At 43.6% G+C, this 13,411-nt stretch overlaps 1 long non-coding RNA gene across 1 annotated transcript; it reads right to left on the bottom strand.

The window, feature by feature from the left end:
- Nucleotides 1-242: 242 nt before the first annotated feature.
- LOC126765981 (uncharacterized) lies at nt 243-1,344 on the bottom strand. The gene is made up of 2 exons (XR_007668680.1): nt 1,309-1,344; nt 243-558 (listed from the first exon to the last, which is right to left on the bottom strand). It is a non-coding gene; the product is annotated as an uncharacterized LOC126765981 (long non-coding RNA).
- Between the last annotated feature and the right edge of the window lie 12,067 nt (nt 1,345-13,411).

The following is a 13,411-nucleotide window of genomic DNA, read 5'->3' as shown; positions in this document are numbered from 1 at the left end:
TTGAGCATTTATCAACTAAATACCCAACATTTAGTACGAATAAAAATTACTAAATAGTGGTTATTTATTATATAGAGAAACTATTTAAATCGTTTCAAAGAATATTATAACAACTGACTTTTGTCCTTTCAATACCCAATAATAGGATCTAAGATTGTTGGCTCTCATTCATTAAATGATTTTAATCATTTTCCATTGAAAATCAAACTATGATGCTTCAAATTACAAAACGTTGTATCAAATACCTTTAAATTTCACAAATTTATTTAATTTTCATTGTTTTACATTTTTTATAAGTGGTCTTGAACGTTGCAACAAATCCCTCCGTTAACACATTTTTTTGGTAAGATTTCAATCTGGCCATCGCTCGTTTCCAATTGAAAAACGTCAAAACCTACTGAACTCGATTAGCTGTCAAAGTTCAGTAGGTTTTGACGTATAGCAATTGCTCTCTCAAGAGAGGAGTTAAACATCTCTTTATCTCTGCCAATGGTTTCGGTTGCAGCTGTACGTAAGGAGTTTGGAATGCCGTCCCACAGTTCCCTTACAAATGTATATCTGGGAAAAATTAGAATTAATATTATACAATAATTGTGGCATAAATTTTATATACCAATTAAAACAATAAATTTAATATGAGCAATGATAGTTTGATTTATGCTTATACAAGTTTACTAAGTTTAAGACTTCGTTCATTCCCAACCCATTTTGCATAATTGTTCTGTAAATTAACAATATAAAACTAAAAACAGTCAAAACTCTCTATTACGAACTCCTATATAACGAAGTTTTCTTTATTACGAAGCAATTATAAGAACACTGTATTTTGGGTATACTTTCAGTGTAAAAAAATCTCCATATAACGTATTTCCCTATAGCGAATATTTCCGTGTAACGAAACATTTTTTGCGACCGTAACCTCAAGATTAAATCTCCATATAACGAATTTATTGAAATAACTTTTCGTTTTTATTTGTATACATCAGTGGTAGGCAAAACCGAACGCACGCGCCCAAAAACAAATCGACCCCGCTTTGTTGTGTGTTATTGGTGTTGTTATTCTTGCTGTATGTGTACTTTCACAACGCACAAGCAGAGACTGATGATTTGAACCGTTTTCTATATGTTAAAAGGAACAACTTTTTTCTTTTCTATATAGCGAATTTTCTTAATAGCGAAGTAAATATCCAGTCCCTTGGAATTCGTTATAGAGAGTTTCGACAGTATTAATTTTATTTTGAGAGCATACTTTACTTTTATAATATAACACAACCGTCCTAATATTCGATCTACTATGTTTAATATTACCGAAATGAAGATGCCGTCAGTATAGTATGTGTAAATCGATATGTTGCCTCTTCGAAATTTTCATAGAAATGACAACTGCGCTGTCAAACTGCTGTAGTGACAGTTTATTGTTTTCAATACATGGCATACTAATTAGTCCATATATTGTTTTCATTAAGCAATATGGAGTCTCCACAGGCAATAGGCACAGCAATACAGTTCGTATACAACACATTTATGCCTGACGAGATGCCCCGGTATGGAAATAATTAATCGTTTTGCTGAAAGAAAAGAAAAATGTCAACCTAGAATTATCGCCGTTGGAACGGGCATTGTACGTATTTCGAATTTTATATTTTTTCCAAGAGTAGGAGAATCCCCCAATGCCTCTTTGGAAATATCAATAAGAGCATCTTCATAATAATATACGATGTCTCTTTGGAAATATCAATAAGGGTATTTTCACAATAATATACGATGTTTCTTTGGAAATATCAATAACAATATCTTCACAGTAATACGTGAAATCTCTTTAGAAATATTAAAAAGATTTTCTCAACAAATAACTTCTTATTGAAAAAATTCTATAGAGATATAAGCTCATTTTTGTTCAATTTTATTAGGTACTTTTCGCTTTGTGTTGTCATCACCTTACTTGGAGTTTATTCTAATATTATTTTATTACTTTTTTTAACCAATATGCAACTGCCATTCAAAATGATATAAAGCATTCCTTTGCAATTTTAAATTCCTATTTAAATACGAATGTTAACACAGCTGACGATCACTACAAAGCACTAAACAGATTAGAATCTTTTTTCACTGAAACAAACAAATAAAAAATATTTGTACATATGTACAGCCAAAAATTACAGAATACAGGTTTTATGTACGTAAGCAAACAACTTTAGGCGAAGTAAATAAATAAAACTGTGCTCAAATCTATATTTTAATATTTCCTGCGGTAAGTTTTCTTGTGCTGGTATGCAGCTCTAAAGAAATCTAGTACTAATTTTTAATAAATTTTTTCAATAAAATGCGAATATGGCAAACCTGGTTTTGCGAAGAAACATGAAATCAACAATTGTTTCTTGAAGGAAATACAAAGTAACTTTAAATTCATCCTAAATTAGTTCAAATCATTATTAGGAAGTGTATTTCATTTTGAAATCTATATATATAAAAATGAAACCCGTTTTCCGTTGTCACGGCATCACGCGTGAATGGCTGGACCGATTTCACTAATTTTTTTTGTTGTATTTGTTACAATTAGGCGTAGGTTCTTAGGTAAAAAAAATTACGAAAGTTGCCGTAAAACGCCTAAAAACAGTCCTTTTCTTTCTCCCATACAAACGTTTTAATTTGTATACACATACTTATGTATGTCAGTAAAAATGAATGTTTGTTTGATAGTAACGCTAAGGCTCGAGAACGGCGAAACCAATCTTCATAAAATTTTCAGAAGTTGTTCGCTGTGGATCGGGAAAGGTTCAGAAATAAAAAAAAAACTTTTCATAAGAAAAAGTCGAAAAATTGGAAATTTCCAAAAATTGACTTTTTTCGTACAATTCTTTTTTCTTTTGTTTTTCAATATTTTGATTGTAAATAATTTGAATCGTTCAATTTCGGTCGCTTGCTCTTTTATTCCGGCTATTTAAAAAAAAAATTTTAAAATTATTCAGTGAAAACTGTATGTGTGTTTCAAGCGAAGTGATCAATTACAGATTGAAATTTGTTACGAAGCCGCGAAGAGGTCCCGCTAATATCGGTCGGTGTTCTTTTTGCCATCAACGCCAAGGCACACTTGAACGAGTACTCCCAGGATGCGATGACATACGTGTGGAATTATGGATCGGAGTCAATCAGCAAGCGATCGTCACGTTGTCACAGCACGACTTTTCAAACAACAGTCGGTTTGTATGTCTAACAATAAATGCACGAAACACTATCCACTTGCTTTTCTTTCGAAAATGATGGATATCCACTCTATCGTCGTAGCTCATCAGGCGACCATACAACTTAGAGTAGTGAATATCGAAGTTGACAACATATGGATCGTACTATATTCGCCGCTGTTGTCTAATTCACATTCAAATTTCATGTCAATGTTTGATATTGTAGTTTGGTGAAATCGATCAAATATGTTTGCAAGTAAGTCACCAAAGGATGCAACATGGCGGTTATTGGTCTTGAACGATACGGTCGAACTGCAATAAAGCGCTTTGTAGGATATTTACTTTTGCAATTCATGAACGTTTTCCGACTGTTGTGCGTCTCGCACTTAGTTTGGAGAATGACCAAAGAGTGTAATTCAACCCAGAGAATATAGTGCAGCCAGTGGAAACACCGCCAGCAACAAAATTACGCAGAAGGAAGGAGCAGTAGACTGACATCCAGGTGTGTTCTCAAATAATGCATTTCGATGAATTTACACAATCCACCGGAAAAACGACCTTCGGTTCCTATTGGATAATGTACGCATTTCAACTTCATTTGAGTCATTGCGTACTGTAAATGGTACGGTGTGTACATTTTTTTTTAGAAGCAAGCCAGCAAAATATGTACGATGTGCAAATGAAGTTCGCACACTTTTCGGGAAGATCATTTCGACATATCAACCTTCAAATCCGCTTCAATTATGGTATACGAACAAAAATTACATTGTCGAAGACATTTTACATCGTACTCGCTAAGAATTGGAAATGTGTAAATTCTGGTTGATACTCCGGTGGTTTAATATCAATTCCATCTGCCGTTTATCAATTCATGAAAGATTAACTTATAAAGAATTTTCGGACATTGGCCTAATTATCGTAACTACGATTTCCTGAGTGCACGCACAATTTTAGCTGCCAAAAATACCGATGATGTTGACTTAAACTGGAAGATTTAAAGTCAAATTCCGGGAGACTTGCGCTCATACAAATCGATCGATCGGCTTGACAATGAGACGAAGCCGCGAATTATCAAGTGGAATTTCTAAATGCTTTGGAGAGGCTTGGTATGACACCGCATTATTTGCGTATCAAAGTTGGATCTGTCGTTATTATGTTTCGCAATCTGCAAGCACCGAAACTGTGTAATGAAACCCGACTGATTGCAACGTGGCTATCTTATAGAATGGGGCAGAATGCTTGACTCTACGAATTCCTCTGAGCTCCAACGATTTACCATTTCAATTCAAACCTTTCAGTTTTCAAAGAGTTCTACAATTTTTCATATCAGTTCCAACGCATTCCGTTTCCAGTGAAAATTGCATTTGAGATGAGAATCAATAGGACACAAGGATAGTCGGTAGAAGTGTGTGGCATAAATTTGGAAATACTATGTTTTTCACACGGCCGGATATACTTGGCGTGCTCACGAGTTGGAAAACCATATTCTCTGTACATTTACGCACCGAAACAGAAACCAAAAAATATTGTTATCAAGCTTCGTTACATTGAAAAAATTTGGAAAAATCGAAAATAAATGATTTTCAACACAATATAAATTCAACTTTCTTTTCATTTCAAAACACGTAATTTCAGGCAGGACAACGGCTGCCGGGTCAGCTAGTCTTGTATAAAATTAACCAATCATCAACAACTTTCCTTAAATCGCAATGAAAATATTTATGTTGCTACACACATTCATACAAACATATTACGCACAAAGTTTATTTTCCTTGTTTATTCTCTCTTGCTCTTCTAATGTGGATCATTCACAATGCGTAACCAGCTGTCAAAATTACTTGAAGAAATAACATATTTTTTTCTTGAGCAATTACTTAAAAGCTGGACACGGACCTTAAGTAAAAAGATTTCATGCTCTCGACACACACGAGCAACCCCCGTACAGTTTTCCAGGGGAGAAGCAAGGGGTGCCCAGCTGAATGCTGGCTGCCCTTAGAGTTTTCCCTTGAATTTTATTAATTTTTGTGATAGAGAAAGCCACTTTTAAAGGAAATTGTAGGCTTTTGTATTTGAAAGGTGAGAGTGTAGGTATTATAGCGATTATGGGTATCAATCCCGTCTCTGCTTTGGTCCCTCTAGTAAAAACGGTGACCTGGACGATGTGCCGTCTCAGCTCTGTGATACGTATCCTAGTGCCGTTGCACAGTCTGTGCGCGTCCAGATGCAAAAATGCATTCAGAGGCCCATGCCCCGTAAGCATGAAACCCAGACTCAGACAAAATCTGAAGTCTGGGTTATCCACAACGAACCCCACGTCCCGAATGTACTCGTACGTCACTCGGCCGTTAGGACTATTGTCCCAACGTTCTTGCCACCTACATCTAACCCTATCGTCTAGGAGCCTCTTGCTCCCTAGATATCTCTGCCTCTCCACATCATCGTCAGAAATCCAATCATTCCGCAGCAATGACACACTCAAGCCCCTTCTTAACCTGAATGCAACAGCACGCTGTATGACAATCAGGTCAAGAGGGGTGCACCTAACAAGACCTGCATCGCATCCGTTGAGACAGTGCGACATACAGGCAAACAAGCAAGCATCATGCAACGCTGGATTGAGAGGAGTTTTTGAGGCCCCCAGACAGTCGTGGCTGTCTCCCACCATACAGGGGCTCCATAAGTGGCACAGGCCACAAACAAGCCACGATATATGGTGCGGACAGCACGACGTCCGAGACCCCAATCGCTCCTCAAAATCCGTCGTATTTTGCCTACAGTTGCCTGCAGTCGCTCCTTTACATTCGCCAAGTGTGGAGTAAAACACATCCTTTCACTCATGGTCAGTCCCAGATATTTGACTTGCGTCACATATCTGATGCTGACCCCGTTCACACGGACAATCGGTGGACGACCCGATGACAATCTACCTTTCAGCAGCATTGCCACCGTTTTGTCCATGGATATGTCGACCCCCACACCTAAACCCCAAGAATTAACGATCTCTAAGAGATCTCCTCCCGCCCGTTCTAGCTCAGACCTCGAGCGACCTTCGACCATAAGAAGAAGGTCGTCCGCATACGCACGACATTTACAGAGTGGCTCGAGCTGCCCAAGCAGAGTGTCCATCATAAGGTTCCAAATATATGGACCACAGATGGAACCCTGCGGGCAGCCTCGAACAACTCCGATCTCCACACTCCCATTCATGCCGACAAGGGAGGCCTTTCTGTCCGAAAAATAACTCCGCCAAAGAGAAATTTCCGGACAGCCAAGCTCCTCCAGCCGTTGCACCACTCGATCCCAGCTTAGGTAATCAAACGCCCCCTTGAAGTTAACAAATATGCCGAGGACATATTTGTTGACATTTTCCCTAACGACACTCTGAACGTAGAACCACGCATCCTCTATACTGCGTCCTTTCCTGAACCCAAACTGCCTATCCGACCACATACCCCGCGTTAGCTCCTGAAGCCGTTCCACCATGACCCTTTCCAGCACTTTTCCAAGTACTGGAAGGAGACTGATGCCCCGATAAGATCGAGGATCGCTCCTGAACTTATCAGGGGACTTCAGAAGAGGAACAACCCTAGCACTTTTCCACTCGCGTGGAAAGTATCCCTCCCAGACGCACTTATTATAAATGGCCTCCAGGTATTCCGGAATGAACTTCCATAAGCTTTTACACATCTCTCCGTTCAAACCATCAAAACCTGGGGACCGTTTAGACCTAACCAGGCCAAAGGCGTACCCCAACTCCCCATCATCTAATGGAGGGACTGGCACCTCTTGTGCTTGAGGTACCAGCACCTCCGACCTAGGGAAGAACGCACCTAACAGGACCCCCGCACACTCTCTCCACGACGACAACAGAGTGTCACCGACGCGAAGAGAGGTAATATCCTCCCTCCTACGACCCCGGCAGATCCTATAGACCTGACCCCAGGGGTCGTTCCTATTCTCTCTCACAAAACTCCTCCGCTCTTCCTCTTTACTTTTCACCAGCATCTCCTTATATTCCCTAACCGCACAACTAAATTCATACCTAAGCTGGGACAGCCTATCAGAATTGGACCGCCGGGCGCGTTGAAACTTTCGCCTCAATCGCCTGACAGTCCTCCTCTTCAAGGTTAACTCATGCGTCCACCATTTAATTTTACTAAGCCTGGAACACTCATACCTACCAAAAACCCTATCATTAACCCCCCCCACAACCTCATATAGACGAGCAATCTGCTCGTCAACCCCCAACTCCTCAAACTCTCTAAGCGGTATGCTAAATACCGCTTCCCTAACCGAGAGTCCATATTGGTTCCAGTCAGTACCAGCGGTACGCCATCGCCGCAATGGACTCTCATGAGGCAAGGGAGGGGATTGAGGGGTAACCATAATTTGAATCAAATTATGGTCACCCCTCAATCCCCACCCTCCCTTTACCTCCCATCTAAAGCTAAAAGCCCTACTTGCTGCCTCATTCATAAGCGTCACGTCAATGTCACTTACGCCCCTAGGCCCATCAAACGTATACCATTCACTCGGCTCATTCAAATGTGGAGGCTTTTAGCCACCACCCATTCGCTTAATGCCTCGCCTCGACTGTGGCTTTGGTATCCAGACGAATGCCGGGATACCTTACTGAACCACATCGAGGACGAGGCATTCGCATCCAGCCCTAGGATAAATGGACTGCTACTCGCAAGTAGTAGCAGCTTATCCATGTAGCCCAGGTAGGGCTCTAGGAGCTCGCTATATTTACAATATAAACTAGCGACGATCATCCTACCGAACTCCCCTTCTATCGCTACACATATACCCAGTTGTGAAGAATCCACAACTACGCAATCGTAGTGTGGATTATTCACAACTATTGCAGCGTTAGCTCTAAGGTCAGTGAAGACCTTAAAACCCCCAGGAAGACCCCGAACCACACCATTGGTGGCGTAGGGCTCCTGGAGTAGAGCAATACTGCACCCACCCTCAACCATGCAATCCCCCAACTCACACATTACGGCATAAGAGCCCTAACAGTTGAGCTTGATAATCCCTCCCATCAGTGTCTGGCGAGGGCGCGCTCCACAAGGCCACAATATATAGGGCAGACAGCTGACATCATCAGATGCCCAGCTGGTCTACCCTTAAACTCACAGTTGCGACAATGGGGTGCATTGACGCAACTGGCAGCTTTGTGGCCTTCTTGACCGCACCTCCGACAGACATCTGCTTTGGCCCTACACTCAGCCACCCGATGATCAAATCCCGTACACCGGAAGCAGCCAGCGACGGGCTATCCGGTCGCACCCGGAAGTAGAACCACTTTATGTAGCACCGACCCTTCTCCAAGAGGGCGGACATCAACTTGTCCGTACCCTCCAGGACAACGTTGGTGCTACCGTCAGCGGCCACCTTCCAGGGACGATTGACCATCCTCACGTCAGTCCTCTGGGACGCCGGGCTGAAGTCCTTGAGGTTCAGCCGGAGTAGATCTTCCATGAATTCCTCATGGGAGATCTCCGTATGGACCCCCTGGACCACGACCCAGCGACCCAACTTCCGGTTGACAGACACGTCCAACCCCACCTCCTCGAATTTCTTGTTATTCGCAACTTTCTCCCTCTCAAGAACAGAGGGTGTGCGAATAACCGGCCACCACCCTTAATTGGTCTAAGATCATGGACCCTCACACCAAGTGAGGGACCCACCTCTTTTACCACCTTTTTTATAACCTCCTTAGAGGAAGTTGTGGGAACTTTATTCCTCACCACGACCGACCAGGTCTCCACAGGCTTCGGCGTCACCGGTGTGATCGCATCCAGCACAGGTGCAGGAGACGGAGGCATCGGTGCCGACGGAGCCGGCATTGACCTGCTCGGCGTCGAGGGGTGGCCCCCGCAACTTCCCCTAAGGGCATCTACCTGACCGCGAAGATGGGCATTCTCGGTTATGGCCGTCATCAGAAGCGCTTCATACTTTGAGGCAAGCTCCATCAGCCCCTTCGCGGTCCCCCTATCAAAGCTCTTGGTCTCAAAGACCAGCTCATTGAGCTCCCCAGTAATTCGTTTTGCAGCCGCCACATGGCTGACTGCCCCACCCCCAACAACAACAGCTCCCCTTGAAAGGGCCCGCGTTCCCTCTTTATTGCCACTCGCGACACGAGTGACAGCTTTCGCAGCGCCCTCCTTCGCGACGCCCACTCCTTTGCCCACCGTACTAGACGGATGGGCCACGCTCCCACTACCGCTACCTCCCTCGTTACGCGACGACCCAATCCGCGCATCCGCTTTCTCGGTGGTGGCCACGATGGCACTCCCACCACAACACCCGTTCCCTCCCTTGTTTCCCCCTACGTTACGCGGCGACCCAGCTCGCGTAACCGCCTTCTCAGCGGAGGCCACATCGGCACTCCCGCCACAACTACCGCTTCCTCCCTCACTTCCGCCCTCTTTACGCGGCGACCCCAAACGCGCTCCGCGGTGGAGACCTTGCTCCCGTCGCTCCCGTAGCTTCACCCTCACCGCCCGACGTGGAGTCATCCACGACTGTCGAAGCGGCGGATTCTCCACTTCCAGCGAGGGCCTTCGTCCTCCTCTTCCGTCCAGGCATCTCGCTTCCCTTCCCAGGCATCTCGCTTCCCGACTCACCCCTCAGTCGAACTGATCCGCTGGCGTACCACTAGCGCAGTAAGCTCTCGATCAGAAAGATTCTGGAGCAGATGCTCTCCAGATACCTGCGCCTGAACGCGCTGAAAACTGCAACCCACGTGTAGGACCGCTCAATAACAGCGACCACCCAAGCGGTCGATTATAGCGTGCTCGCAGTGGCACAGCCCACAACCCCAACCAGTGGTCGGATTAAGGCCACTCAATTGGCCGCCGGCCGGACAAAGTCCCCGTAACGGTCCGGAGTCGAATGATGTGGCGCTGAGCCGAATCGCACCGTGGGCTAAACGGTTAGCTGTTACGACCGTTGGTCCACACAGGAGTCGCAATCTCCAACGCTGGACAGACGCTTGCACCCTTTGGGCAATCCTATCCAGACTCCTCTGACACTGAACCGACTAAACGCCAGATGCTCAGCACAGAACTACTGGCAGGCAGTCCAGTCAGCAAGAATGCCAACAACACGGAGCTACACTGGAACCGTGCGAAGCTTCCGCCAATAACAACAACGTGGATGACCACGTTGTCCGTATGTATGGTAATAATAAAAAATATTACTTACCCGTTATAACGCGCCGACTCAGTACACAAAAACGCACAAAAATTGCACAAAAATGTGTACTCGCAAAAACTACTCGCGGTCACTGACTCACGCTATCCACGATCGCACAAACAATTTCGCAAAACCGCTATGCAAACGCGCCAGGCAATAACGGTGCCAAGCAAAACGCGTAAACAAATACCCGCACAAAAGGGAATCGCAAAAAGAAAAACACCGAAAAATACCGAAAAATACACATGGAAAAAATCGCAACGCTGCGCACGCACGTCTATCCGCGTCGACAGTCAACTAACGAATGACTTGATAGTACAAACGAATTTGTCGTTTTCTTCTTTTCTCTCTCTTATATATTCATTTATAGTCGAATTTAATATTTCAGTAGTCGCCACTTATAGCGCTATTTGCCTTTTTTTACTCCTATTCGAGCAGAAAAATAGAAGCTGCTTATTTTTTCAGTTCATATAGTTCTAGTTTCAATTCAACAAGCAGCGAGTGGCTTAGTGGTTTTAAACAATAAATATGGACCAGATAAATATGGTTATGGTTTTTCCAGAAACGTTATCTTTTTCTAAACAGTGGGAATTATGTGACGATGTGTGCACTCTATCAAAAATGCATGGAATCACCACATTCCAAATATAAAAAAAAATTCATATTGAAGATGAGTTTACGCTCTTCAAGAGATTTGAAAATAAGTTTATTGGTGAAATGATAAAATTCAAGGCAGGGCTCCGAGAATGGCGAAATAATATGGTAAGTTAATACTCATATTCATCATCCACGCAAAATTAATACGGCTGTGTAAACTGACGTTGAGCAACACCAAACGCTCCGTCAGGATCGGGAGCATCTCTCCGAACCGTTCGATACGAAACGAGGTTTCAGACAAGGCGACTCCCTATCGTGAGACTTCTTTAATCTGCTGCTCGAGAAAACAATTCGAGCTGCAGAACTTAATCGAGCTGCTGGCGTATGCCGATGATATTGATATCACCAACAATGTCAGCTTGAAAATGCAACGCAGGATAACTCTTGCCAACAGGTGCTACTTCGGACTGAGTATGCAATTGAGAAGTAAAGTCCTCTCTCGACGAAAAAAAAACAAATTCTATAAGTCACTCATTATTCCTGTCCTGCTATATGGTGCAGAGGCTTGGCCGATGACAATATCTGATGAGTCGACGTTGCGAGTTTTTGAGAGAAAGTTTCTGCGAAAGCTTTATGGTCCTTTGCGCGTTGGCCACGGCGAATATCGCTTTCGATGGAACGATAAGCTGTATGAGATATACGACTACATTGGCATAGTTCAGCGAATTAAAAGACAGCGGCTCCGCTGGCTAGGTCATGTTGTCCGAATGGACGAAAACACTCCAGCTCTGAAAGTATTCGACGCTGTACCCGCCGGGGGAAGCAGAGGAAGAGAGAGACCTCCAGTCCGTTGGAAGGACCAGATGGAGAAGGACCTGGATACGCTTGGAATATCCAACTGGCGCCATGTTGCGAAAAGAAGAAGCAACTGGCGCGCTGTTGTTAACTCGGCTATAATCGCGTAAGCGGTGTCTACGCCAATTAAGAAGAAGAAGAAGATACATTTGTAAAAAAAGATCTTTCTTCTTTTGTTCTTTTTCACATAAATGATTTAAACAGTTCAAGAGCTCAAAACATGCGTTACATCAGCTCGAATGATATAGCTATAATATCAAATGCCCACATACAGATTTGACAATGGCAAAGTGGCAAGTGACTTATAGAGTTTGGTTTTTTTTCGTCGAGAGAGGACTTTGCTTCTCAATTGCCTACTCAGTCCGAAGTAGCACCTGTTGGCAAGAGTTATCCTGCGTTGGATTTCCAGGCTGACATTGTTGGTGGTGTTTACGATGGTTTCAAGATAGACGAAATTATCTACGACTTCGAAGTGATGATTATCAACAGTGACGTGAGTGCCCAGTCGCGAGTGCGACGACTGTATGTTTGATGACAGGAGATATTTCGTCTTGCCTTCGTTCACTGATAGACCCATTTGTTTTGCTTCCTTGTCCAATCTGGAGAAAGCAGAACTAACGGCGCAGGTGTTGAGGCCGATGATATCAATATCATCGGCATACGCCAGTAGCTGTACACTCTTATAGAAGATGGTACCTTCTCTATTTAGTTCAGCAGCTCGAACTATTTTCTTCAGAAGCTGGTTGAAGAAGTTGCACGATAGGCAATCACCTTGCCTGGAACCTCGTTTGATATCGAACGGCTCAGAGAGGACCTTCCCGATTCTGACGCAGCTTTTGGTGTTGCTCAACGTCAGCTTACACAGTCGTATTAGTTTTGCGGGAATACCAAATTCAGACATCGCGGCATAAAGGCAGCTCCTTTTCGTGCTGTCGAAAACAGCTTTGAAATCGACGAAGAGGTGGTGTGTGTCGATTCTCCTTTCACGGGTCTTTTCCAAGATTTGGCGCATGGTGAATATCTGGTCGGTTGTTGATTTGCCAGGTCTAAAACCACACTGATAAGGTCCAATCAGTTTGTTGACGGTGAGCTTTAATCTTTCACACAATACGCTCAATAGAACCTTATATGCTATGTTGAGGAGGCTAATCCCACGGTAGTTGGCACAGATTGTGGGATCTCCTTTTTTATGGATTGGGCTTAACACACTTAAATTCCAATCGTTGGGCATGCTTTCGTCCGACCATGTTTTACAAAGAAGCTGATGCATGCTCCTTATCAGTTTTTCGCCGCCATGTTTGAATAGCTCGGTCGGCAATTCATCGGCCACCGCCGCTTTGTTGTTCTTCAGGCAGATAATTGCTATTCGAACTTCTTCATGGTCGGGCAACGGAACGTCTCCTTTATCGTCATCGATTGGGAAATCGGGTTCGCCTTCTCCTGGCGTTGCGCGTTCACTGCCATTCAGCAGTCTCTAGAAATGTTCCCTCCATAATTTAGGTATGCTCTGAGCATCGGTGATTAGATCACCTTATACTTTTTTCGTAGAATTTTCGAGCATTACCCCTGTC

This window comes from Bactrocera neohumeralis, unplaced genomic scaffold (assembly GCF_024586455.1).
Source record: "Bactrocera neohumeralis isolate Rockhampton unplaced genomic scaffold, APGP_CSIRO_Bneo_wtdbg2-racon-allhic-juicebox.fasta_v2 cluster11, whole genome shotgun sequence".
NCBI lineage: Eukaryota > Metazoa > Arthropoda > Insecta > Diptera > Tephritidae > Bactrocera > Bactrocera neohumeralis.
The sequence above is the reverse complement of the archived record's forward strand: the minus strand, read 5'-3'. Positions and strand labels throughout refer to the sequence as shown.